The following is a 6,448-nucleotide window of genomic DNA, read 5'->3' on the forward strand; positions in this document are numbered from 1 at the left end:
TCATGTGGCCTTGATTCATCAGCCATAAAGCAGACACAAGTTTTGACACAATAAACGAGATGGTGCTCATTGTATTAACTTTGGTGATTCTTTATATATCATCATTATCAGGTCATCGTTGTGAAGAACTTCCCTAACAGCTGTAGCATAAGCACTTATACTTTGTGTTACAATTAGCTTAAAACACTATTATATAGGCCCTTTTTACAGAATCTGTTGGTTGAGCAGGTTGAACATAGTTGGAATTGATATAATGAGAAATGGTCCCTGTCTTTTTAGTGTGTCACAGTCAATCCAGTGATCCAGCATGCAAAACACCAGGGCCTTGATCCACCTAAAAGGATCGGGGCTGTAATTGATGTTATAAAGTACACCTGTATGACATTTGAACTCTTGCGCTTGTAAAGTTCTGCCTTGGTCCCAAAAAACACACTAAAAGCTCATAGCGAATGGCGAACACACCTGCATGCACCACAAAGCCACAGCGTGGTCCGTGTTTTTCATTTGGCAGCCTCGCAGCAGCAGACTCTCTATTCCAGCCCCCACCTTGTCCTTATCAGGTATCTCTGCAGCAGGAGAAAATGAGAAATATCATTTATACTGTCAGATCTGGTTTGATATTCATTACTGCTCATAAGTTCACCATCAGCAATTCCCGTCCTTTATGGCCGTGGCCGGACACCGTGGTCGACCAGCTGTAAGAGCTGTGGTGGATGAAGAAATCGATTACAATCTATTTCTGCCCCAGTAATGCCTTTGGGTGGCATCAGAAAATGCAGCAAGTGGGTTGTAATTAGTTTCGCCCGGCTTCTCGGTCAGGCGTTGTTTGGGGAATCTATGTGATCTGTGTAGTTGATACTCACACATAAAGCTTGAAATGATTGAGATCGTTGTTGGGCTTTTCACGCACTACGACTCTGTTGAAGCTTTAAATTTAAGTTCCCGGGAAATGAGAGGAGGTGTAAAGTTGCCGCAGAATGAATACAGACTTTCTCAATGTAACTCAATCTGTTCTGCCACGTATTACAGACAGGAAACACAACCGCGGTCTAAAAATACAATTTAGCTTACGTAATACAACATCTATGGGTTTTCCTTCTGACATAACGATCCTCACGTACCGCAGATGCTCAGAAAATGTTACAGTTGTCGTGTTGGATATCAGTCACAGAGAGAAGGGGGAGAGGCGGCGCAGCACAGAGGGAATGGAGAAGTGGAATTCCTTACTGACGTGGCCCTCCTCTGCATCAGGTTGGTGTCTCCATCCAGGTGGGATGTCTTTATGTGACACACACCATTGGTGGCGGATGCAAACCACCTTCACAAAGACAAAGACTCGTACGTCCTTCCAACATCTCTGTAAACCTTTCGTCCTTGCTGAGAACATACATGTCATATATCAACGGTTATTAGTAATGATTTCATAAAGATGCACGGTCCCCGGGAGGCTTTCATATTGATTTCTGTCACATTTATGAACATAATGGCGCAGTGGGCGTGTTACCTGACCTCACATTAAATAATCACAGCAGCTGCTTAAGTTCCCTTATTAAGGAATAAACAATACAACCAAATTAAAAATCAATGCTGTTGTTTTTGGAGAGCGGCCCAGGCGTGTTCACGTGCTTTGGAATACGTAAACTTTGAGAGAAAGATAGTATACATTACGAGCCGAGGCTGTTCCAGGCGTTAAGGGATCCCTATACAGCCACATGCATTATGTTCTGAAGCCACACGTCAAGCTGATTGGGCCCAAGCTGCCCTGCAGGTTGGGCCTGATCGGGTGGCTTAACCATGACACAACACCTCGCCTCAAACAAAGCCAGGAGGGCTTAACTGCATTTAGTTAAGAGTCTCCAGTTATGAGAAGTTCAATTATCAAAACTGCATGTCACATATATTTCATCAAAGACCTACTCTGAAGATTTTCGGATGTTTGTCAGTGATCCTACAACTACACACTTGTCATTTTGGGAGATGTTTGATCTGTTTTTTATTAGACTCCTCGCTAATCTCTCTTAAAGATATTTACAATTGCCTTAAAGATCTCATATTTGCAAATAATGTCTTTGTCAAATCATCAAATTTAGCAGTTTTTGTGAATTTTATAACCTGATGTGTTTCTTGACATTTGTGGAGAAGACCAATCCCCAGAAATGACTTTGTTTGTTTGTTTTTATATTATATATGAGTCACGTTCATACAACATGTGCTAGATTAAATTAAATCTTAGACAGCGAGTGTGGTGACGACATGTTATGTGGAGCGCAAATGTTAAAATTAGACATTTTCAGCAGCACAATGCCATGTGTTAGGAGTCAATCAGGGTGATCGATAGCTGGCGTTTGAGCGTATGGGGATTGACAGGAGTTTGAGATAACGACAGGATTGATTGAATGACCCTAAAGATAAGGCACTCGAGCTCAAACCGACACACTTCGCACCTCTTCGAGAGCAACATCTGGGTAAGAGGGTGGTTGGGAAGTAAAGACGTGTATCTGAAAAGGTACGGCTGTTAGAGTGACGTTGACCGTGACGTTCCCTGCGTGGATGTGTGTTCCTTCAACTGGCAGATGGAAAAGAAATTCGCCTCATGCGTTTTAAACGAGGAAGTGTGAGTAAGCCTGAAATGTATTCCTGAGCTTCTTCGGGAAACATTTGTATGCTTCAGAGAAATCCCAGCCAATCGATTGTGTTCTAGTCTTTACAAGCCCCAAAGATGGAGCTTTAGCTTCCCCACCCAGCGAGCAATAAAAGACCCACGAGAGACCGCTCGCCATGACTCAACCCGTGTTTATCTGACTGCCTGAGGCAACGATGACTCGTGACCGCCAACAGGCCCAGAGGAACTGGTGCGTTCTCAGAAGTGTCTGACATGCTAAATATGGGTCTGCTACCTGGACCACACACACACACACACACACACACACGCACACGCACAGAAGGTGCAGGGTTGTGCCCTGATTGAGGCGGCACTTGCACATCTGGGACATCTGTAGGCAAACAACTGCTGGCTATTGATGAACCCTTCATCATTCCACGGAGCGGCCTCCAGTCCCGCATCACGTTCCCAGGAAATCCACCTCCCACCACGCCAGGTTCACAGCAATGTGAAAGGTTCTGGAATGTCTTCATCGTCATTTGTGAATTAGTCACCCATCCCCAGTTATTCAAAAATAGATAACCGCAAACGTTGCCGTCTTTGCTGACGCAACGGCCAGATGAGGATTTCATAAAATGTGCACAGTGCGATGGTGAGGGTGAAAAGCAATAATCTCCCACACAGTTTCCATCTCAAGTCAAAAACTCTCACGGGGTGCTGAAACGCAGAGGAGGTGAAGCACACACAGTCACGCAGATCTACACACTCCCCCAGATATCAGCATGCCGGACGACAAGAATCATTAGGCACCGTGAGTGTTTCCTGCATCGTGCATCAACTGCACAGCGGCACTGCTTCTGGATTATGGACATTGAGTCGGCTACCTGCTGTAGATGAAGCGCGCCGTGTTGTTGAGCCCACTGTCCGACTGGTGCCTTCTGAAGTCCTCCCAGCCGTCCCTTCAGGACAGACTGAGGCAGGATGACACAGATGGGGGATCAGAGCTACCTCCGGCTGAAAGCTATTTGCTTCGGGGACAAAGGTCAATATATCTATATCACGAAATAGATGAGAGCCAGATGATGGAGAGCAGGAGGGTGTTTCTTGTGGTCCTGACAGCGTTGCCAGGGAAGTAACGGTCAGGCCGCTTTGCCGATTGGACACTGGGTTGCGGATGTCCTTCTCCGGTATTTTCTGACCTCTTAAAGCACCTCTCACCCGGTCCAGAGGAACTCTTCAACGTCACAGCTGATCTGTAGCTCTTTTCCTCCCCGTCTTCTCAAAGCTAACAGCTCCTTGAGAGTAAATGACAGAAAAACCTAATTCGACTCTGATGAGTCCGCCCTTTGCGTTGACAGCTGCGTTTGCAATCTTTGCACGGGAGCTGTTCAGGTCTCACATTGTGGGGAAAAAGGGTGGCTGAATACAGTCAGAAATTTAGCAGAAGGTTCTTTCAATGTAAACCAGTTTCAAAGTCTTTGAATTCATCCATACAGCAGAATTAGGAGTCAGTGACCGGCCTGCTTATGTAGTTTTTAAATCTTTATCATTGACAATTAAACAACAAAAAACAGCAAAAAAAACAATATTAGAGTACGCAGAGCTGACAAACTAATATTTGCAGAGCAGAAAATTGGTACAGTGGGTCATGAGGAGATTTGAACTGACAACACAACACAGTGCATCTGATGCTTGAGGCAAACATATATGAAGAGTCTGCAGAGTGTGAATGAACACAGCAGAGGGAACCTAAACACCCGACTCAGGAGCATGTATGGCCAATACAGTCCACGGTCTGTATCAATGCTAAAAACCTCTGTATTGCTCTTAATAAGACTGAAATGAATAATTACTCTTTAATGGTGCATGAAAAGACTTCTTTCTAACAAAATGCAATTTAGCTAAAGGTTATTGATGCCTGAAAGTTTGTTCGCGATGATCCAAGATGATGTATGTGAGCGAGACTCTCTCAAATGAATGACTAAGACAAAGTATGTTCCTGCACAGATGGCATGCATGTAGGATGCCTGCCACTTCCTCATGTTGACATATGTTGTCTTTTCCAGAGCACGCTCCAGAACCTCTTTAATCGGGCCAAATTTCCACTAGTTCACTCATCTATTGTACTCATTTCTAAAATCCAGACACAGTCAGTAGCGGTCACAATCAAAGTTGATGTAACCGGTTAATTATTTGATACACAGCATATCAAGACGGTATATAAAATTTGCCTCAAAATAGAGATAGTGATCTATTTATGTCATTTTTAACCGGTGCCATGTGGACCTTGCAGGTGATTTATTACCAATCAAAAAATGTAAATGGCTTCCGGTTTTGTCCTTGACCAACTGACACGCGCGGGTTCATCTCTGCTAGGCAGCTCAGCATGTTCTTCCATCCGTTTTTCCTTTCGATTCGTGCATAGCAGGGGGAGTGGCGTGACGCGAGTGTGCCAGACTCACCCTCTCACCCTAGTCAGCTCTGGCTGGGTACGGCTTGGCTGGCATGCCCTGTGCACAGTGGCACAGCTGTGAGTCCACACTGCACACACAGGAACAAAACCAACTCGCGGAAACAAAACACACACACACACACACACACACACACACACACACACACACACACACACACACACACACACAGACACACACAATTCCACAGAGCAGAGGTCTGTGCATTCCTAATTACTCCAGTGACATGGAAACACTACAAAGTAGAAAGCATCTGCCTTGTCCCCCCTTCTCTTACATGTCAACAGTAATGCCCTTTTTGAAAAGAGGAAAAGAGACAGAGAGAGAGAGAGAGAGAGAGAGAGAGAGAGAGAGAGAGAGAGAGGGCAAATTTAACACAAACCATCTGTCTGAGAATATACATCTGTTATAGGGAGGAGGAACAGTAAGGTAGAACATGGAAGAACCGGGAACAAGGTTACATGTCGCATTACATCGTTTTTTACACATTTTGTCTTTTTATGCAGTTTTATACACCCAGAAACATCACATACCCACATGCACACACACACACACACACACACACACACACACACACACACACACACACACACACACACACACACACACACACACACACACACACACACACACACACACACAGGGCTACAGGTGATTCCATTTGTGTCTCTTCTCTCATCTGCAAAACAAACTACAGCTATGAATTCCTCACACATGATTCTCTTTGTGTTAAAAGCTGGACTGAACCATTTAACAATCTCGAAATCCTCTTATGCTGCTTTTATCCTTAATTTGTATTCATAATGTCCATCAGACATTTCCTCAGTTAAACCTTCCTCCCTCTGTTTGTCTTTCATTGTGTTTCGTCCGTTCCTATTAGACTAAAAATCTAACATTAGCTTTACATTAGGCCGTGCGAGAACAAAATCTTTTTAAATATTAAATATTCAGGGTTTTGCTCCATCAAAAATGCAATAGCATCCATTTAAGGGCTGCAGCAGGGGTCAGGACAGGGAGAAAGTGCAGTGTGCAGTGGGTTTGCTGAATGAAGGGAGGACGGAGGGAGAAGTTGAGGCACGGATGGATGGACGGCTCTTCTTGCCCTTTCATTTTTCTTCTCTTCCTGTCTGCTCTGGTGCCTGCAGCCAGCGGGCAACAGTTGGGTCCAAAGAGTGCCTCCATATCCATGGCCCTCTGCGTTAATGGCCCCCGAGGCCGGCGCTCGGCCCTCGCTCGGACCCCAGCCGAGCCCATCTCAGCAAAGCGCACCACCGCGCCCTCTTGCTCCGACTCCTTTGCCTCATCCATCCATTATGCAGCCAACGGTCCCCAGCTGCGGCCCTCACATCTCTCTTTCCGTCCCTACATTTCTGCG

The sequence above is a fragment of the Gasterosteus aculeatus genome, chromosome 4, assembly GCF_964276395.1.
Source record: "Gasterosteus aculeatus chromosome 4, fGasAcu3.hap1.1, whole genome shotgun sequence".
NCBI lineage: Eukaryota > Metazoa > Chordata > Actinopteri > Perciformes > Gasterosteidae > Gasterosteus > Gasterosteus aculeatus.